Source organism: Prionailurus bengalensis, chromosome C1 (assembly GCF_016509475.1).
Source record: "Prionailurus bengalensis isolate Pbe53 chromosome C1, Fcat_Pben_1.1_paternal_pri, whole genome shotgun sequence".
Taxonomy (NCBI): Eukaryota; Metazoa; Chordata; class Mammalia; order Carnivora; family Felidae; genus Prionailurus; species Prionailurus bengalensis.
Window position 1 is genome coordinate 38,005,278 of NC_057345.1, and position 22,390 is coordinate 38,027,667.

The 22,390-nt window shown below is 51.2% G+C and overlaps 1 protein-coding gene and 1 long non-coding RNA gene across 2 annotated transcripts in view; one reads left to right on the forward strand and one right to left on the reverse strand.

Annotated features, from left to right (window-relative positions):
• Positions 1-22,390, reverse strand: part of TRABD2B (TraB domain containing 2B) — a 217,925-nt gene that overhangs the window by 62,301 nt on the left and 133,234 nt on the right. The gene's annotated exons all lie outside the window — the stretch shown is intronic.
• LOC122480479 lies at positions 16,225-18,852 on the forward strand. The gene is made up of 2 exons (XR_006296579.1): positions 16,225-17,296; positions 17,685-18,852. It is a non-coding gene; the product is annotated as an uncharacterized LOC122480479 (long non-coding RNA).

Below are 22,390 nucleotides of genomic sequence, written 5' to 3' on the forward strand. Positions count from 1 at the left end.
CCTCGGTAGGGTTTCCCGGGGCCCAGCGGAAACAGCACAGCACCCCTCTCTCGGGAGGGTTGCAGGTACAGCTAATGCAGACGGCTGCCTGGCTTCCCTGCCACAGGCCCTGGGGCCGATGCTGGTGATTCCTTCATCCTTCCCGGGCCTGGATTTCCTCACCGTAAAGTAGAGGCTGTTAATGCCTATCTCACCAGGAGGCTCAGTGACGCACAGGGAAATCACCTTGGCCCAGGGCTGGCAGGCAGGGGGCTCAGGCTAGGACCCCCAGTTGGGCGAGGTGTCAAGGACTGTGAGGGAGGGGAGCAGTTGCCCAGGTTTGCTGTAACTGGGAGGGAAGGGGCCCCAGGGCCGGGAGCCTAGCACCCACCAGCCATTCCTCGTGCCCCTCCCCTCACTCCTCTTTTTTCACAGGCCTGGGTGACCGGCCTCCTTAGGCAACACAGACCAGTAAGCCCAATCCCCTCCAAGGCCGCAGAGGCAGGGCCAGAGGGGAATCCTTCAGTGCTGAGGGTTATCAACTCCCCCTCGACGGTCTGAAAATACAATGTTGGATGCTACTGACCACCTACTGACACTCACCCCATGCTCCCATTGATCCTTACAGCATCCTGTGGGTCGATGGGTTGCCCTCCCCATTCCACAGGCGAGGACACTGAGGCCTGGAGAAGTGCAGCCACATGCCCAGGCACACAGCTCACCTAGCAGGTAGAGGAAGTGGCATTGAAACCCTGTCTACCTGACTTCGAAGTCACTGCGCTTCTAAAGCTTGCTGGATGTAGAGGAGGCAGGTGGGGAAGGGCTGTGGGAGAGAGAGCCCTGAAAGGAACAGGGACGGCGCAGGTGCAAGAGGCAGCATGAACGACTGAGGGCGACACATCTTTCTAGATGAAAAGGACATTTCCAATTCTACCATTGTTTTTCGGTTGGGTTTAACTCATGATATAACATATTTAATGTAAAATATATTGAATTCATATCTAATGTATTTTACATACACAACTTATTTCAAAATATATATTTACTTTGAATAGGTAAAGGAGGGTCTGAGATTTTCTGTTGAGTTAGAAGGAAGGAACCATGCTGTTCAGAGTTGAGAGGCACTGTCCTGAGTGAAGGGATGTTTCTAGGAAGACATTCTATAGAAGATGGTGTTCAGGAAGTATCTGGGCAGGGTCCTGAGTCCCTCCTGTAGTGACCTTATATGCTGGGAGTCTTTGGGAAAGGATGGGGAAAGTTTGGGGCCTCAACATCCAAGCTCCATGAAAGACCAGGTGGGATAAGTGTGTGGCTGCAAAGTGGGGAGGGTGAGGGCACTTCAGGGGCCCTTACCAGGGCTGCTCAGGGTCCACCCAGGTTTGCTTGCCCCCTTTCACACCACCCATCACAGCAGGCTCCCCAGATCTAGCCTCAGGCGGCTGAGAAATGGGAGGCATGTGATGGTGGAGGCAACCAGGGAAAGTTCCAGAAACGTGAATAGATCAGGCGGGCTGCTTGAGTTCTCAAATCAAGAGGCACATTTAGAGCATCTGCACGCATGTGCTCCTCAGCCAGACCCCCTGGGTTTGAACGCTGGTCTCCTCCTCTGTCTATGTGGCTCATGGCAAGTGCCTTGGCCTCTGCCCTGCATGTGCGACCCTTAAGTGGCCAAGAAGCATCGGCGTAGAAACGACTGAGCAGACTCCCAGAAGGCCCAGAGCCTGAAAGAAGCAGCTCCTTCTCCTCAGATCCCTGAGGCACCTGACTTGTCTTGTTGTGGCAAGGTCAAGATCTCTCAGAGCCTGTGGAAAACAGGGCAAATTGAGAAAGGGCCTCTTTGGGAAAAATAATCCGAACAGCCACTTATCCCTGCTCAGAATAGGAGCTGAGGCCCTGGAGAGGGACAACCACCAACACTTTGGACCACAGTGAGGCCCCTCTTTTTTTAACAGGAGGGATTTAAATACATGATTGACTCAAGCTGGGGCATTACCACGTGGGTGGGACAGCCACTTACAGGTGCCACTGCAAGGCTCGGTCAAGAAGGCTGGGATGCTGGGGATTAAGGAGGTGGGGGTCCCAGGAAGGTCAGACAGGCACTGTGGCCTCAGACCAGGGACCCCTGGCTGTGCCTCAGTCTCCTCATGTTACCTTCTTCAAAAGCTTGCAAACAGGGCCACACACAGCAGGTGCTCCAAGTGAAGATGTTCCCTCCTTCTCTCTCCCAGGCTCAGTTCCCACCCTCTGGACCCCTACCTTGTGGTCCAAGGTGACCACAACGGAGCAGTGCCTTCCCCCATCCTGCTGGCTGTTCCCTCGGATTCTGGAGTCTTGCAAACTTCCCTCCTTCCTCCTAAACAGGCCCCTGATGAAGTGAAAATCCCCCACCAAGTCTGGCTGGGGGGCCCTTAGTCAGTAATCTGGTCCCCCAGCAAGGGAGGGAACAGTGTGGGCAGGAGGGCTGGGGAGCGACAAGTCCTCTCCCTCCTCCCTCTTCCACTGCGTCAGGGGCTCACTGTGAGTGGCCACTAGGCCAGCAGCTGCTGCAGCCTTTGAAAGGACATATGGCCTCAATTCACAGAAGAACATTCATCAAATGGTCCCCTTCTGTGGCCAAGCTCGTTGAAGCCGGTGGTGCAAGTCCCCTTCATCAGCACCTCTTTCTAAGTGGCCCCTTGCAGGATGTGGGCTCCCCAAGGAGCTCTCCATCCCCAGGCCTCTCCCAGGAGCTGCCTGCGGTCTTTCTTATTCTAGATGGGCTGAATTTATTTTATTTTTTTAACATAATTTATTATCAACTTGGTTTACATACAACACACAGTGCTCATCCCAACAAGTGTAGATGGGCTGAATTTAAACCAGTGACGAAGTGAGTCTCAACATCAAGAACCTCTATCTTAGAAAGTGGGGTTCTTAAAAGATTCAGGAACTGTACCTGCTCACGTGACATGTGCAGCCGACAGTGGTGTCACCGCAAGCGGGCAGCACAGGCAGGGCCAGACCCGACCCGTTTATCACCGGTCCCTCTGCTACAACAGGCTGCGTCCAGCTTGGTGTGCCTCCTGTGTGCATTACTGGGTGACACGCTATCAACAGAACAGCAGGGCTGGTGGGTACTGTGGTCAGAAGATGACGCTCTCATCTGATGCCCAATGGGAGAGGGTCATCTCATCTCTGAGGCCTGGAGAGGACAATAACTGGTCCAAGATGACCCAGAGAAATCTTGTGCCAGCCTTGTCCCTTAGGCTTGGACATTAGAAGCGGCCCAGCCTTGGCTTTTCAAATTCTTACAAGAAACTAATTTTAAACATCCCAGGGGGCAAGACCCAAGGAATGTGCTGGGTTCTCAGACCTCAGAAGCTGCCCACAGGGCCCTATTTGGCCTGGAGGAGAAGCCTCTGGCTTGTTCCTTCTGGAGCCCTGAAGTCACTCACACCCTCTCCCTGCCCCCAAAGAGTCCAGCTGGGGTGGTGCGGGAGGGGGCCAGAGGCACTCAGGAGCTGCTTGCTTAAGGGACAGGGGCTGAGGCTCCGTTCTGACTCCGCAACTATTCACCATGGAAAGCTAGCGTGTCACTCCTCTATGACTCGGTTTTCTCAGCAGTCACACAGGGCTCAAAACCCAAATCCACCTGCAGGAGCAGCTTCCCCGGTCCTCAGTCAGCTTGGACCCCACATCCTGGTCACTGCCCTGCATTGGGTCCCCAAGCCTACCTCCCATCTCCTCAACCTGCCACTCCTCTTTGCCCCCACTCCCCTGTTCAGGCCGTCTCTCTGGTCTTCCCTCCCTTATCTCTGTCCTCTTCACTCCATTCTCCATCAACCCTAGGGTCCAAGTCAGAACCAAGCACCCACAGCACCTTCAGTGGATATCCCATGGACAAATTCACACACGGCACTTAAGACACTCCGAAAAAACCAGGAACGGCCAAAGGTCCTTTGCCGCACCCCATCATTCTTAGGAACAAAGCCGAGTTGTCATTGAGCGTCAGGGCCCCTGGCCTCTCCCTTCCCGTCTCTCATCACTGCTGACCCCATGGCTATGCCTCAGTTGTTCTTCCAAAACATCTCTGGCCTCTGGTCCTTGAACTTGCTTCTCTCTTCCATCCCCTCTGCCTAACTTCCGTCCACCTTTAGAAATCCCAGCTGAGCATCACTCCTGAGGCCCCTTCCTGCCTGGTCAAGAGTCCTCTTGTGCCCTGGGCACTCTGGTCTCTCTGGGGTCTCACTGCCCTGCCCTGGGATGGCCCTGTCACTGGATGGGACCTCCCTGAGAGTGGCAGTCTGACACCCACATTCACTCCTGGCCTTGTTCTCAGCCCCAAGGATGGGCCTGGCCGACAAGATGCCCTCAACACAGCTCAGGTGAACAAGCGAAAGCCAACTCACCTGCAATGACATCAAAGTAGGTGGTCAGGACAGAGGGAGCTCAGGGGTTTCATACACACAGGGCACGTGCTTTGCTACTGAGAGATGAAGCAACTCAATACACTCAGTTGAATGAGAAAACCCTCCAGGCTGCGAACCAGAAGAAGCTGGGTTCCAGACCTAGTTCTGCCTCAAAGCTAAATCTTTCTCTAGGGCCTCAGTTTCCCCCGTAACATAAAGGACATGACCCCACTTTGCACATCTTTGAGGATCAGACAAGATAAGGGTGGTGAAAGGGGCTTTGACGAGTACAAAGCTCTAGCTAGACGTATAGGATGACGGATATTATTCAGGCACAAAGAGAGGTTTCTTCAAGGCCTTATCTCTTCTTTATTTTCTTTCAAGGAAATGGCTCAGACCAGCCCGCCTGCATTATTGTTGGCACTGTGCGCCAGGGAGAGAGGGAGGCAGAGAGGGAGAAGGAATCTTTAAGAGAGACTCTCTGGGGGACACTAATATTTTTAATAGTTTGTGGGTTATGAAGCAAATCTCTGTTCTCCGTATTATATATCTCGGCCGAGCCTGAAGAATGTTTCCAGAGTCTTTAATGAAACTGAAGCAGTAACCCAGCAGAGAGAGAGAAAGGCAGAAAGAGGAGATTTATTTGCAGAGATGTTTGCTCAGAGAGAGGAGAAAGCAGCTAGAGGCAGGGGGCCGGCTCAGCCACATTCCCCCAGCCATCGAGTGCCCCGATCCTATCCTTGGTGGAGGCCAGACCACCTGTCCTCACCTTTGAAGAGCATAGGCTGCGACCGTGCACATGGCCTCCTCTCCCACGGCTGGGTAGAAGGGGGGAGCCTCTGTTTTCCCCTCTAATGTCTGGAGAGGAGGGTGAACTCGCCAGCAGTTGGGGGGGGGGGGGTGGCTTTTACAGCACATAAGAGAGCCGGCTGCAGCCCAGAGCCTTGGTGGGAGAGCGGAATTATTAATAGGTCCTACTGAGGCCTCGGGAAAAATGCAGGACTGCGTGGAGTTTAAAAGGTCAGCGTGAATAACAAAAACAGACTTTCTGGGGAGTCAGAATGGATTTAAAATACACTCCGAGGGGCCTGGGGCTCCTTTGCTGTGGCGGGCGCAGCATGACCGTCTTTGTGTGTTCGTGGGTGTGTGCGCACACCTCTGGGTTCTGGAGACATTTGTCGGCTCCCAGGGAGCCGGTACAGGTTTCTGCCTCACAGGGTGTGTGCTCTGGGCGACTTCTGAGAGCCAGGAATGGCAGCTTGGCGGCTGGACTGCCGTGCCGGGGCAATCACTCCCCTCTCTCCATAAATCGAGGAGACTAGGTTACCTGGCCCTCAGGATCTTTTCAACTTCGACAGAGTGCTGGAGGACAGAGAGAGCCTGGCTCCGGCACTGCACTGAGCCGGGTTCAATCCTTAGCTGGTCACGTCACTAGTCAGGTGACTGGGCAAGTCCGGTGCTTCCCCTGGGCCTCCGTGTCTAGTTCCCACCTTGCGGGGTTGCTGTGGGGATGAAGAGAGCAGGGTCTGGAACAGGCCGGTGCTGAAGTGCTGAAGACCCATGGCTCTTTCTTCTCAGACCAGGCCTCTTTAGAGTCTGCCGTCACACATCCTTTACCTGCATTCTAGAAGATTCCTTCATTCTATTAGACCGGTGCTTACTGAACACCTACTATGTGCCAGGTGCTATTCTAGGCATCAGGATACAGTAAAAAAAATTCCTGCCCTCTGAAGCTCATCTTTTATAGGTGTCTCCTGTCCTGGGGTGGAGTGAGTCAGACTCTTACAGGAGAGTCTGGAGGTGGATGCAGTGAGGGGGAACCCTGGGTCTTGGGACCAGTCAGACTGACACTTACTGTGACCACAGAAGAGGCACGGCACATCTCAGAACCTTGTTTTCCTAACCTGCAAAAAGGGGATAGCAACAGCAATCCTCTTTGGGGGGTGATCTTATATGCACAACGCTTAATAAATACCTGTTAGTGAATGGCTAAGAGGTGTGAGAACATTTGTAAACCTTAAAGGGCTATAAATCCTTCCTTCCCTCTCCCCGTTTCATAGTCTTCTGCACACATATTAAGCCTGCGTGTTAACAGATTGTGGTAAGACTATCAGGAAACTCTAGCAAGTCCCGAGAACTTTATAGCGGAGACCAACATTACTTGAGCACCTGTTGTATATAAGCTCTGGTGCTGGGTGCCAGGGACATGGAGGTGAATCTGGGAGGTTCTCACCCTTGTCATATTCAGTGTGGCTGGGGAGACACAGCTGCAAACAGGCACTATGTGTGCTTAGTTGTAAGGGACAGAGTGAGGCACTAGAACTCCTGGGAGCCCAGAGAGCCATCTAACCCTGCTTTGAGGAGCTGGGAAGACTTTGTGACTCCTTGGAAAAAAGACCCCCACCCAGCTGGGCACAGTCCTGGGCTCTGAATTTGAAAGGCTTCTTACAGACCCTCCCCCTTATTTTACAGGTTCAGAAATTAGGACCACATAAATCGTATTCTTAGGGCATGCATATGGTAAGTGGCAGAACCCACCAGGTGTGACTTCCAGGCTAGTAACCCTTTGGAACTTTCATTTAAGGAAATCAGAATTTATTAAATACAGATGACTGGACAAGGCAATAATTTAGTGATGACGGCAGAACTCCAGGCACTGTGGGAGATGGTGGCAGAGAGGCTCTGAGACGGGGAGTCCTGATCCGAGACCAGATTCATCCGGTCCTGAGCTCAGATCAGCAGGGGAAAGGAAACACCACCAACCAGGAGAAGATGGTGCTAGGTTTTATGGTAAAGGCTTAGGTCTTACCTGGCTGAGTAGGTTAAAAGGTGCAGCCTAGAAGAGAGGCTGCAGTTTTAAAACTACAACCAGGTCTCCCAGAGGGAGCAGTGGCATTTGGTTAAGGTCCTAGTCGGAGGTCTGGCCAGTGAATGACCACTTGTGTAAGAGATTGTCAGGTGATAGAAGATGCTGGGATGGGTGAAGGCACCTTCCCTCTTGGCAATCATGGCAACCCAAGATCTCACCTCCTTCAGTAACATTTACCTATACCTCAGTCTACCTTGATCATACCCCCCCCCCTGAGAATTCCTATGACTTTTGTTATAACCATGCCTTTTGACACTTAGTAGATCCTCAGGATATTGCCTTCTGTGTTCTCTGCCCAACTTTCCTCTTCATGCCCATGTATCCTGCCTCCAGGCAAAAGTGCAAGGAGCTGGACATCAGTGAACCATTTGGTGAAGTAAAAACCTCCAAAAAACTCTCTCTTCTATAAAAGCAATAAGAACACTTGAAACTCTAGTCAGCATCAACTTTTTCAGAACTCTGGAAGTTAATCAAAGTCTTGCAACAATCCAGGGAGCATTTATTCAAGAAAAAACAACTGGATTTCAGTAAAAATAGAAATTTCTGTGGCATTTTAACTTGTCCTATTGTCAGCCCCTACACTCTTCTGTGGTAGCCTTGAAAACCAACACCTGCAATCACAGTGGAAATCAGCAGCCTGGCAGCCGCTGGAGGGTACAAAACCGTGTCAGAGTTCCTTTAGAGCCTCATTCCTAGACAACAGTCACCTGAGGACCTGCCTGATGATTCCCTGGAAAACCCCACTCTCAAAGCTGTCTGTCTGTATTTGATCTGACTTGGAGATTGCGCAATGCTAACAGATATTTCCTCAGGGGTATTTGTTGAAAACAATCAGAGGTAATAGTTTAGCATCAAAGCAGTCTGAGGCAGTGGATAACAGTTGGGGCAAACGAGCTCATTAGCTGACCATTAAGCTAACTGAGCAGAAACTTCCAGTGGCTACACGTGACAAAGCATTTGCACTTTACAGAATTGGATTAAAGATATTTTCTTAATGTTTATTACTTTTGAGAGACAGAGAGAGAGCATGAGCAGGGGAGGGGCAGAGAGAGGAAGACACAGAACTGGAAGTGGGCTCCAGGCTCCATGCTGTCAGCACAGAGCCCAATGCAGGGCTCAAATCCACAAACTGTGAGATCATGACCCGAGCCAAAGTCGGAGGCTAGACCACCTGAGTCACCCAGGCACCCCCAAAATTGTTTTAGAAAAGCAAACAGTAATAACAACAAACAGCAACAACATACACTGAAGTGGCAGGAGAATCTGATTTCCAGAGTTGTCATATTATATTATTTTAAATGCCCAGTCTTCAACAAAAAAATTATAAGACATGCATAGAAATAAGAAACTATGGCCCATAAACAGGGAAAAAAAGCAATCAATAGAAAGTATCTCTGAGGGAGTCCAGAAGTTATACTTATTAGACAAAGACTTTAAATCAGCTATTTTATATATGTCCAAAGAATTAAAGAGATCATGTCTAAAGAAATAAAGTATGGGAAGGATGTCTCATTCAATATAGACTATCAATAGAGAGACTGAAATTATTTAAAAAAAAAAGAAACAATCACATCTTATAAAGTTGAAGAGTACAATAAATGAAATGAAAAATTCACCAGAATGGCTCAACAGTAGATCTGGGCAGGGAGAAGAAAGCATCTGCAAACTTAAAGATACATCAACTGAGATTAGACAGTGTGAGGAACAGAAAGAAAAAAGACTAAAGACAAATGAACAGAGACCTATGGGACACCATCAAGTGTGTCAATATATGCATAATGGGAATTACAGAAGAGGAGACAGAGAAAGGGGCAGAAAAAAAAATATTAAGGAAATAATAGCTGAAAACTTCCCAAACCTGATGAAAAGCATTAATCTATACATCCAAGAAGCTCAATGAATTCTAAGTAGGATCAATTCAATGAGAATCACACCTAGACATATCTTAATTAAGCTGTTGAAAGCCAAAGATAGAGAGCCTTGAAGGCCGCAAGAGAGAAATGACTCATCATACTTCTCAATAAGATTAATAGCTGATTTCTTATCAGAAATCATGGAAGCCAGAGGCAGTTGGATGACATAATCAATGTACTGAAAGAAAAGAGTGTCAATGAATTCTATATCCAGCAAAACTATCCTTCAAAATTGAAGAAATTAAATCATTCTCAGATAAACAAAAACGAAAAGAATTTGCTGTCAGCAGACCATCCCTACAAGAAACACTAAACGCAGTCTTTCAGGCTGAGTTGAAAGGACACCAGACAGTAACTTGAATCCACATGGAGAAATCAAGAACAACAGTAAAGGTAACTTACAGGTAACTGTAAAAGACAGTATAAATGATTTTTTTTTGTTTGTAACTCTTTTTTTTTTCTATTATCTAACTTCAAAGGCAACTTCAGAAAGCAACAATTATAAATCTGTTTTGATGGGTTTTATACTACATTACTAAAGGATATAATTTGTAAGACAATAACAGCAAAAAGGAGGGAGAGGAGGGAAAGAACAAAGTTTTATATGCTATTGTAATTAAGTTGATACTAATCTGAACTAGATTGTTATAGGTTAAGATATTAATTATAATACCCAAGGAAATCACTGAGGAAATAACTCAAAATGCAAGTAGTTCCAGACCTGGGTTCACATGGCAGAGCTGTCACTTCATCCCTAGATGACCTTGGCCAAGCTACTTCTCACCTTGAGTCTTGGTTTCCTCATTAGTCAAATGGCTATAATTGACCCCCAGGTTTACCCATATCCCCGATAATGAAATTAATGTGTTGTGCATGTTGGAGGGAACAGAAGCCACACTGGAAACTTGGTTGTGAATCTTGCTCCTTGGCCTTGTTATGTGTGTGAGTTTGGGCAAGTTATTCAACTTCTCCAAGCCTCAGTTTCTTCTGTGCAATAGTCAAACAACTGTTTATGTGGAATTAAATGGGGCCATATGTGTTGTCCCTATTCATCAGAGTACCTGGCATACAGTAAGTATCCAATAAATGTTGGTGATTATTCTGAACTGTGAGCAACCCAAGGGCAGAGACGCACTTTTAATCATTTCTGGGTCCCTGGGGCCTAGTGTAGAGTAGCTGTCCAGTAGATGGAGTGTTTGTTAAACCGAACTGAAGTTTGCTATCTCTTTTGTCATCCAGATGGAAGGCTAAGATCTTGTGAAAGTTCACACCACAGGGGAGGGGCCTTGGGGTTCAGGAGGCCAGGACTGGAACTAGAGAAAAAGTTGCTGGTGGGATCCATCTCTGTCCCCTGCTGGGCTCTGGGAGTCCATGGCCAGGCCCACAGTACAGTGGACTTCTTAGCAGGAAATGTCATGACCCCAGCACCAAGACGGGTGGGATTTGCGTTTTTCCCACATTAGGACATCTTGCTAAGAATGGGTTCTTGGCCCTGAAAGATGTTTGGGATTCAAGGGTGACCAAGCCAGTTTAAAATCTCTTAAAGGGACCACCACAGCCTTCTTCAGCCCTGTACCACCTACTTCTCCTCCACAGCCAACCTTCCTGACAGTCTCCACTCCTCTCCTTCCCTGTCCTGCCCAGGCCACTGTATCTTCCTCCCCTGTCACTGCTCTTGTACAAGTCCCCAAGAGCTTCCTCATGATGGAAGCCAAGCCCTGAGCCTTGGACCTACCTCCTGGTTGACTGTATCACTTGGGCCATCTGCAGAGCCTGGAGAGAAGCTAACTGGGCTTCTGTGCAACACAACTTCCATGGCTTGAGAGTCCTTCTGAAAGGTCTAAGAGCGAGGAGTGAAAACAATCCAGAGAGCAATTATTGCCCAAGACTCATACTGCAGGCCAGTGAGTAGGGAAGTAGGAATCGCATTGCTCACCAAGAGCCAGGCCCTTCCAGGCTCTTTCCATGGGCTTCCTAATTTAACACTCACAACAGCCCTATGAGACAGATACTAATACCATCCCTGATTCATCCCATGAGGAAACTGAGGCACAGAGAAATTAAATAATAGGCTCAAGTCACAGAATGAGAGTCAAGCCAGGAATGGCATTCACGCAGTCTGGGGGCAAAGATCATGTTCTTAACCAGAACCCACTTGGCCTCTCAAGGTGGGACATATGCCTGGGAGGGCAGCAGAGCCCCGGACTTTGCTTAACTTAGGGCTAGTTCACAATTTGGGATTAAATTTCAGGAAAGCAATCAGCTTCAATGAAAGTAACACCAGGGGAAAGCAGCATGAGAGAGAAGAGGGTGCAGTTTGCTTGCAATCAGATTTGGCCTTTATCCTCCCTTCTCACCCTGCTGGGGACACTCGCTTATCAGACACCCATGGCTAGATTCTGAGCCAGGGCAACCTTCCTAGAGGTCATTCACCCAGGGACCTGGAGACATTCTAGCAAGAAAGAGTGTCAGTTGTCTTGCTTGGGTGATGGGACATGTGAGGAAGGCTGAGGCCTTTGAGGGAAGCTTCCCGAGGAGGAGTGAGCACTCTATCTCTGGAGGGGGCAGTGGAGTTCATACCCCTAAGCAGCGGGGCCACAGACCATCTCTGGGGTGCCTGCTGGCTCTCTGAGGCGCTGGGTACCCACAGCTCCCTAGGTGGCCTTGGGGATTCCATTCACCTCTCCGGACCTCCTGTGTCCTGGTCCTGCTTTGAATGATGCTTTCTAGGGTCAGTTAGGGTCACAGCTGGCAGGTTTAGTTATTCACCCCCAAGTTATCCCCTGGGGAAGACTAAATCCCTTCGGTGGCACTACTAAAGAGATGTAGCATAAACCACAAGCCACCAGCGCTGGCAGGAACTCGTCTGGTGCAACCAGATGGGGACAGAGGCCTGGGAGGACAAAGGACTAACAGAGGGCCATGTAGCAGATTCAGTGCATCAGGGCCCTGACCAAGTGCGTGGGAAGGAGACACAGGAATTAGTGTTTCAGGCAGAGCATCAAGACTGGTCCCCAAGTATTCCCAAAAGGAAACAGGGATGGCAAGCCGGCCAGAGCTGGAAGGGCACGCAGCCTGCTGCCTGGCAGGTTTCTGTCAGCCCCTGACACTCATGTGTGGGGGATGTGGGCGGGGCACACACACAGTCAGGCCTGCTTTGCCCTCTGTCATGAGGAGGTGGCTCTGGGCCTCAGGCCCTGCAGAACGGGGGTCAGGTCAGATCATGGGTGCAAAGCATTCTTATGACAGGACATGCTACACAATGTTGTAGGTGTACCCAAGAGGTCACAACCCCACCACAGACTCTGTTCCCAAAGAGCCTGCTGCCTAAAGCGTGGGGCTCTGGCAGACACAGCCATGACCGATTGCAGGGACGGGCAGGGGACACACAGGATCAGCCTTAATCTGGACCATCCTCCTCATGTGCCAGGAGTCTGGCTTCTCTCGTAGTCCTGTCTCCTTGTTCCCTACTTCACACTCATGCACATACACACACTCGTGTGTGCAGACACACGCTCATGCGTGCACACACGCTTATACTCACGCATGCGTGCACACACACAATATACACACACACCAACACACACACATACAACGTGCAGGCTCGCACACACACGCACACATATGCACGTGTTCATCCAACCAGTCTCCTGGTCAAGCCACGCAGGCCTCTTACATATCTCCGGATGCCATGGCCTTCTCTTTCCCAAGCTGGCAGCACCTGCCTCAAGACCTCATTGTCTTCCACCTGACCCGGCCCATCGACCTGCTCGCTGGATCCCTACAGTCCATGCTCCAGCCTGCAGCCAGAGGGAATTTTATCCAGTGCAAATTACACCTCAGAGGGGAAGGGAAGAGGGAGGAACTAAGGGGTTCAAACCCACCAGCTCCGGAACAGGCTCAGCTCCCACGTGAAATGCTCGGTGACCCGGCTAATGCTGGCAGCGGCTACCTGTCCCACTACTGCAACATGCCAGCAATGCGACACCTTATACGATAGAGTCAGAGGACCACGTGCTTGCCATCTGCTGCACCCTGACCTCTCTGGGACCGTGAGCTGGGAGGCGGAGGCCCCATCTACCTGGTAAAGGCGAGGATGCTGAGCCAACCGTGGGCAGCAGGCAGCGCAGCGTCTGGCCCTCCAGCGATGGCCAAGCTTACTGCCATCACTGCTGCCCCCGTTCCTGTAAATCCCAGTGGGTGTGGGCATCCCCCCATGCGCTGTGGGTTCCTGGAGGGATTTATCTCCTTGAATTCAGTTCTGGGCCCTGGGGTGCAACTGAGGACCTGGCCAGAGCCCATGTTTGCTGAGAATCTTGTTTGACTCTCTGTCAGCTGGTTAGAATTCAAAGGGCCAAAGAGAGACCAGAGGGCAGGGTTGGCAAGTCCATTTCACAGATGAGTAAAGTGAGGCTCAGAGCTATTTTAGGATGGGCATGTGCTTTCCATAGCAGTTATTCCTTATGGGGAGTGGCTGCTTTGCCTATCTGTGGGCGCACATCCATGTCGCGAATGAGAAGGTTGAGCAGGCCCATGCTGGGGCTGTCCTTTTCAGAAGCAGAGACTAGACTCCGACAGTTTCAGTAACATGTTCGAGGTCACACCAGTCAAGCCGGTAAGTGGCAGAGCCATGATTCAAACCCAGATCCCCTGAGTCTCATATTTTTTCTCTGCTCAGACAGAACCCACAACCCAGCTCCTTGGCCCTCCCTGAAGCGAAGCAGGAACTAAAGCAGGCCTCAGATTCGGTCCCCAACATCCCCTGGAGCACTCATGTTTGAAACAGAATTTGGCAGGCCCACTGGGATTAATTAATTACAGGCCTATCTCCAGGGTGGCCCGGTCGGCTATCGAGGCTGCTGCATACCTGTTGATTGCATAATCCATAAATACATTTGACATCTTTAATTGGAATCAGGCCCCCCAGCCCCTGCCCACAGTTGAGTTACGAGCTCCAAACTCCCAGTTGGCAGTCCTGAGCTTCTGCCTGAATCAGGGCCCGGTGAGGAGGAATCAACTTGGGGCTCGATGTCATTTATCTGGGATTATGAAGCAGAGAAAAAAAATCAGTGTTCCACTGTAAGGATGGAGATCTCCCTCTAGCTCTGTGGCTATGGACCACCTCCTAATCTCATCTTCTCAAATCCAGAAAACCTTCCGAGGCCTTGCGATCCCCGGGCTGCCAGATGCAAATGAGAGCAGAACAAGCATACTGGGTTTGACATGGGGGCTTTTGGGGTTCTTTCTCACTGGAATCCCACAGCAATCTGCCTCACCTCTCTCATCTCCCAAGGTAGGCCCAGGCCCACACACACATCCAGATGCTGTAGCAACAAGACAAGACCCCTGTCTGACTGGACACTGCAGGAGTGCCCAGGCTCGACTCTGAAGCCCAGAAGGGTCACCTACCTGGTGGGTAACTTTGCACTAGTCACATAAACCACCGGGTCTCCATGCGCTCATTCATTCCCTCCCTCCCTCGGTATCTCGGATACTGCTTGCCAGGATCTGAGAGGTGCCACGCAGGGATGGAGGGATGGAGCTGTACCTGCCTTGGAGCACCCTGTCCAAAGGAGTCCACAGCCCAGAGGGAAAAGAGGGCAGAGGGGCCACGGGAGGCACGGGCCAGGGGGCAACTACCTCAGCTTGGGGAAGGGTGAGAAGAGGGGAGAGGTTCCCCAGAGCTAAGGACCCAAGCTGAGCTAGTCTTTGTGAACAGCCCCTGCAGGGCCTACCCCACTTTCTCTTCTGCCTTGTTATCTTGATAACAAAGTGGGTGTGGTAAAAATTTAAACGAAAAACTTGTAGAAAGTCCTTGGTACGATGCAGCTATTTGACACTGGGTTCCCTTTTCAGGCCTCTTCCCTCTAGACTCAGATGGAAATGATGACATTGGGCACACTGGGAGGAAAGGCAGGAGTTCTGGTCACCCCTGACCTTGGGCAATCACCTGAGGGCTTAGGGCTCATAGTTTGGCTCACCTGTCAGGAAGCTCTGTCTCCGGGCATCATATATCCTCAGGCTGCCTCTAAACGTTGGCCACCCTCCACAGAGCAATCCCCAACCTCCTGCTTTGATTTCTCACGCTGCCTGGTCCCTGACTGGGGCTGTGACCTCCCAGAGGGAGGGGACTGGCCCTACCTACTGATGTCTTCCCTTCCTCCTTCAGCACCAGACCTTGGTAAAGCTTCCAAGTGACACGGTTTGGAAGACCAAACTCTACCAAAAAAAAGAAAGAGCACGTTCTGTGACAGGACACAGCGACCAGAGCTGGGTTTGGGTCCCATGATGGCTGCTCGCTAGCTGTGCAAACCCAGGCAAGTGGTTTACTTCCCCGAGCTTCATTTTCTTTCTCTGCAACCCTTACCAAATGGTGAACTGGATGATTCATTCATATGCATGTGTCTACTCCATTCAGAAATTGTTTCAGATTCCAAGGATACAGCAGTGAACAAAACAAACTCTCTGGCATGTTGAGATTACGTTCTAGCGGAACAGACAGGAATTGACAAGTAAACATATTCGTACGCTGGGTGGTGATCACCACTATGGAGAAACACGAGGCAGGGTAAGGGAAATCAGGAGGGCATGCACAGGGTGTACATTTTATGTAGTGTGGTTAGGGAAGGCTTCCCCAAGACGGAGACACTAGGCATAGACCTGAAGGTGGTTTGAGAGCAGCCGTGGGGGAGACCTGGAGAACACTGGAGACAAGCAGGGTCTCCAACAGGAGGAAGGAACATGGCTGGCATGGCTGAGGAACAGCCAGGAGGCCAGCCTGCAGCAAAAGGGGTGAAGGAGGAGAAGGCACCAGGTGAGGTCAACATGGGAACAGGGTGGGGATGGGGAGTCATTACAGGCCACCGTGAGGACACTGGCTTTTCCTCAGAGTGAGGAGGAAGCCATGGAGGATTTTAAGCCAGGACTGGTAAGACCTGACTTGCCCTTTAATTCTTTTTTAATGTTTATTTTTATTTTTTAATGTTTTATTTTATTTTTGAGAGAGAGAGAGAGAGATAGAGAGCATGAGAGGGAGGGAGAACACGAGCAGAAGAGGGGCAGAGAGAGGGGGACAGAGGATACTAAGTGAGCTTTGTGCTGACATCAGCAAGCCCGGCGCGGGGCTCAAACTCATGAACCGCAACATCACGACTTGAGCCGAAGTCAGGCACACCCTGACTTGCCTTTTAGAAGCAGACTCTGCTGTGTGGAGGAGAGAATGCAAAGGGACAAAGGCAGAAGGAGGGATCCGGGGAGTGAGGTCACCTCGGTGATGGTGGGTGAGGATGGTGGGCGAGGAGGTGGGTTTGGGGCCAGGGAGGCAGAGGAGAGACGGCGACGCTCTGGATCCACCACGGAGGTAGAGCCAGTAGGACGTGCTGGCCAACTGGATGTAGGGTATGAGGGAAAAGAGGAGCCGGGAGTGAGGCCAGTTGCCGGGGCCTGAGCAGCTATCAGACGGAGGCTCCATCTTCTGAGTCAGAGAAGACCAGGGGAGGAGCAGGTTCGGGGGTAGGGATGACTCGGGGTTTGGTTTGGGGTCTGCTAATTTTGAGGCACCTGCTAGACAAGCAGATGGAGATGTCAGGACACAAATGAACACAACCGTCTGGGACTCAGGAGGGAAGTCCAGGGCTGAGGCAGACCTCTGGGAGGTGGCTTTGACGATGAGGGAGGAGGGAGAAGGGACAGGTCTGAGGAAGGAGCCCCACAGGCCTCGGTGCTTAAGGGTCAGGGACACAAGGAGGAGCCAGCCGGGCGGCTGTAAAGGAGTGGCCAGGCAGGCAGGAGGCAGAGAGAGGGTGGCCTGAAATTCTCACAGACATTTTTTGCAAGAAGAAGAAATTACCAACTTAGTCAAAAGCTGCTGAAAATTAGAGACCCTCGCAGGAGAAGACAGATGAGGTGTGCATGGGACCTGAAAGCAGAGGGAACGCGACACAAGATCATTTACCTCCCTCTCCTGAGGTGCTAACTCAGAATGGGTCTCTTTGGAAATGGAATGGCCAGAGTTGTTGAATCTCTCTGATGGGCTCCCAGCCCCAGGCCCATAACCTGGGGAAGAAAGCCCCAATAGAAGCCGACTTCAGCACTAGCTCCTGGAATGCCTTTGAACCCCTCAACGAAAAGCGGGAGCTCGGAAGCAGGTAATTTTAGCCAAGTGCACTGTGTTTGCTTAGAGTTTGGGTGCAGCAACCAGTTAATTACGCAGGTAAATCATGTCGCCGTCCCTGCAGCCGCAGAGCAATAACACCGTGCTGACCACACTTTTAAGGGTGATATAAGCCTCTGAGTGCGAGCTAAGAGGTTTTATAGGCTACCCTTTGAATGGGCCTCTTTCTCCCAGAGCCCACAGGAGTTGTGTGTGCCCACGCCTGCTCAGTGGTGGGGCGGGAGGGTGGCTCTTTTCTTAGACAAGGTCCATATGACTTGGGACCGGTCCAGGGCAGGCTGGCGTCCCAGGCGGGAGGTGGGAGAAGTCCATCTTTTGTGTCTGTGCTCATATCATCATGATGTGTTTCTCCCACTGCCCAGACACTGCCCGACCTTCCAACTCAAACCCATGTCAGCATCACAAACATCGACCGGGCCTGGCCCTGTGCTGAGCACTTAGAACCCAGGTGTGCCCAAGTTCATCCTTGCCCTCCAGCCAGACATGAAAGATGGGCTGAAAGTCTGCTCCTAGGGTGCAGCAGAATGAACTTAGTACTTCCTAAGAGTCTGGAGCATAATGCAACGTGAGCGCCAAGGAGGGGATGGTGGATTCTGGAACATCTGCTCCTGCCATGCCTACAAGGATAAGATTTCAAGAGGCGGGATCCAGGGATAAAGGCGTTCCAGGCGGTGGAAGCAGCGCGAGCAAAGGCCCGGGACTGGAGTGTACTCTACACTGGGACACTCACAGAAGCTTGCGCCCCTTGACTCAAACACTCAGAATCAAAGACCCCCAGGTTGCTGAGTCACAGACTGATGAGACCCCAGAATGCAAGATTTGTGGCTCTTTGAGCAAGCCAGAGATGCACCTGGTCAGGTCTCTCCTCCAGGGCAGGAGATCCTGGCACTAGTCACCAACCGGTGGCATCTTGTGAGATGGGAGGCATCTTGCAGGGTGGTGACGATCCATCTTGCAGGGTACTTGCTCAGCCTCTCTGTCCCCATCCGTCAATCTCCAGGCACTGACCAGGTGCACATTGTGACCAGCTTTGCCCACCGTGTTCCGATGCCTGTGAGGAAGGCTCCCCTTCCCATCAAGATGGAGTTGTCATTGCGGGTGAGGGAAAGTGCCCTGTCCGTTAGCGTGCTAGTGACTGATAACAGTCTGGCATCATGGTTAGGATTTTGGTCTCTGGTCTAAACTTCCCTTCGCATATTTTACTTTCCTAAGCCTCAACTTCCTCTTCTTTAATATTAGGATTACAACAACAGTGAGCAATTATTTTGTTCTCACTAAGTGTCTGGCACTGGGTTAAATGCTCCTTAGGCATGACCTCTGCTAAATGATCTATAATACAGGCACTGTTATTCTCCTTTTTCATACTGGGAGGCTGAGGCACAGAGAGGTAATGTAATTTGCCCACGGTCACCCAGCTAGTAAATGGTGGAGTTTGAACACGGACCAAAGAAGTCTGACTCCAGCACCTGCTAACGGCAAGGAGAATAATTAACAATACTAATAGTAATAAAGTACTATCCTTTCCCAGGAGAATGTGTAGCAAATTCATTGTCTGAGTGGGTGTTTAAAGTCTATCTTTAGGGGCTTGGGGTATAAAGTATAGGAGTACGTGGCCTGAGGGGGTGTGGCTGCTGAGAAATTGTTATATTCTTTTTGTGGTGTGGAATATACTTTTATAATCTGAGTAATTTCCTCCTAATGTGTTTAGCCTCCATTAAACTGTGGGCTTCTCCAGGGAAATGAACATGTTTTATTGAACTTGGAAGTCCCCAGAATGATGCCCGGGACATAGTAAGTGCTTAGTGGATGCTAATCTCCGTCCTGGACTCACATGGGGGCGGGGGCTCCTTTCTCCAGGGCTGACCTGCACACTGGGCACATCAGGGATGGAGGGGTGCACCTGTCGTCACGCATTTGCAAAGGGGGGGTGGTCTGGGTGACTGACCAGGCACTATGCATGTCCCATGTCTGACTTTCTGGCAATACTTTAACAGCTGCTGTGCAAAGACTCCTAAAGGCTCTCGATGCAGGGGCAGAAAGAGAAAGAAAGAAAGAAAGAAAGAAAGAAAGAAAGAAAGAAAGAAAGAAAGAAAGCAAGCATATAGTTAAGATGTGGTTAATACCTTCAGCATGCTTCCCTTTCCAGTTAATTAGAAAACTTTATTACAGGAAAGTTAAAGTGGCTTTTCTTTCCAAGGCAAACGTACCAACTTCTGAGAAGTGAGAAAGAGGCGTGCCAAGAGCCGCTCCATCACCGTTTCCATCATGCTCTCCTCTGGGTTTGCCGATGCTTGCCCGGCTGCTGTGAGTCCGGCTCACATGTGAGGGGGGGCGGTCAGCTGCACCTGGGCCATGAGAAGGAACCGACCTGGCAGAAAGGGCGTGTGCCCGTGCAAGTATTGGGAGGCCTGAGTTCTGTCCTGTCTCTCCGATCTGCTGCACACCAGGGCATGCAACTGCTCTGGGCTTGGTCTCCTCTCCTGGTCAAAGAATCGGTGACCGCCCTGACCTCTGAGGCGTCTGGGAGGTGAGCGAGACAGGGAGTGAGGCTCATGACGTATGGAGGCTGGGTCTCAGGGACACCCGCATGGCTGCTCAAGTCAGGGAACAAAGGAAAATAATCCCTGCTGGGGCTCACTAAGTCCTACAGAGCAAGCGTCTGGAGGACTTGCCGAGTTTCTGACAGTTCAAACCACTGCGGGGCTGGTACGTGGATAATGGTTGACCATACGGGGCTGCAGCACCCGCCCGGACAGGCGTGATCCACATCCTGTAAGACATTCTGGCTTAACATAATGCAGGCCAGGTGAGGTTAAAGCACACACTCACTCAAAAATGAGGGCTGGGTGCCCTCTGACCCTCAGTTCAATAGCTACCTCCCGGGCAGTGATCCTAGGGAGATAGGAGTGTCCACATCAAAGGATAGAGAGGGACAGATTTATGGGTGTGCAGGGGCTCCTCCCAGGTGTTTCTGCTCCCACCTCCTCCCCACTGGAGCAGCTGGAGAGGAGGCGTTGGCCTTGGAAGGGAGAAAGGAAAGGACTGTTCCTGGAGCCAGCTCCCCTGGAGTGTCTTGGGGGACCTTGAAGGTGGTCTTGCATTCAGGGAAGCTGGGCGCATTGCCAAGGACCCAGATGGAGTTGAAGGGGACATCACCTCCACTGACAAAGTCTGAAGTGGGTCTTTCCTGGCCAGGCAAAATGATTTCTCCTTCACAGTGCTCTTTGTAAGCGCTTCCCCTGTGAAGCCTTCCGTGCTGCCCTCTGAGAGGACCAGTCACTTCTATGTTCTCAAAACATGCAACCACTTTCAGTCAGCTCCTCTTGGAGGGAGGGCCGGTACTGAATTCATCTTCACGCCTGCAGTGCCCAGCACAGTGCCTGACACAGGGTAGGTCTGCACAAGAGAAGCGCGGGGCTGCGATGAACGCAATTGTTCTTGACGTCATTCTGTAGATTGTCTGAATAGTGCCCTCTCACTGGAAAGATGGGGAAACGAAGGCCCAGAGGGAGGACATCACTTGCTCAAGGTGGCTGCCAGGAGTCAGCACCCGACGTGGGACAGATTTCAGGATTCCCTCATGGCCACTACAGTGCCGCGTGGCCCTTGCACACTGATCTGAGCTACAGAGGAAAGTTCTCCCTCCCTGCCTTGCCTTAATCTACTTGACCACGCTGTGCACAGCCCAGCCAGGAGGGGGAAATGTCTACATTACAAAAATCATACGAAAGAAATTATGGATGGAAAAATCATTACCTTATAAATCGGCCGAGCTGTTCAGAACTTGTAGGAAACAGGGCATATAAAATTCATATGGCACGTTGGGGCTTTGATAGCGCCTCATTACAGCCCTCAGACTCCAGTGAAAAATGTCCTCACCCAGAGAGGGCTAATTTTCCTTTATTAATGACATGGGGTGGGGCTGACACCATAAATTCCAGCTACCTGAGGGCCCTGGAGCTTGGGACAAACTCTTCTGAGCAACATATCTCTCAAGGCTGCACTGCTCCAACCCTGCCTAGCCTCTGCTGCACCCAAAGGAAGCAAGACAGGGGAAGATGGCCTCCCCCAGCCCCAGGCCCCCCAGCCTTCAGATGAAACACAAAGGGGCAGAGTGGGCTGGGGCCGTCTCTTCTCTGATGAGGGCCCCACCAGAAATGTTAACTAAATGAGCCCCTCAGTGGGAGATGGAGTGCTGAGGAGAAGGGGATCCACATATTACCCCACATTTTAGGTGTGATTCCCATAATGCAAGTGGCATGCAGTATGAGGTCCATACTCCAGTCTGTGACCAGGGTCAGGATTCAGGCTCTAAGCAGGGTCTGTACTCAGGCTGCGACCAAGGTCAGGGCTCAGGCTATTTCGAGTGGGCAGGACTGGACCTTGGTCACAGGCCCTTAGAGAATCCAAGAATCTAGAGTCACGGTCATAATACCAGAGAAGAGTCAGCCAAGCCTGGCCCCGGCAAACAAAGCTGGCTCCCAGCCCGTGGTTTTGCCTTTGTTACAAACTGCGGTCAGCACCCAGGCTTGCACAACTCTGAGAGCTTCTAGGTTCAATTCTCTTGCCCGTGACAGAAACGAGGAAACTGAGGGCCCGTGACAGAAACGAGGAAACTGAGGGCCCACAAGTATTCCCGGAATGCCGGCAGAGTGACCTGGACAAGGAGGGAAGGTGAGTCCGGGCCACCTGCTTCCTCCCGACGTGATTTCCCAGCCGCCCACACCTCCTCTGCAGCAGAGAATCATGATAAATCATGCCCGTCACAGCCGGGCCCACGGGCCTAGCTCGTGACCATGTGCCCCAGGAGAAAAGGGAAGGGAGAGATCGTCTGTCTTCTCAGAGAGTCACATGCCCCCCAGACATCTCCTCTATGGCTTCCCGAGATGCTCCAGTTGCCTTGGTCCGTCTGAGTCCACAATTAACATCCCTTCACACCTGCGTGGTGGTTCTGGGGTGCATGCACGTTGCCTAACCCGAGCTCCACAGCAGCCTTCGGGCTGGGTTACAGATGAGAAATTTGAGCAGAGCAGTTGGTCACACGACCAACCCCTTCAACCTGATACGC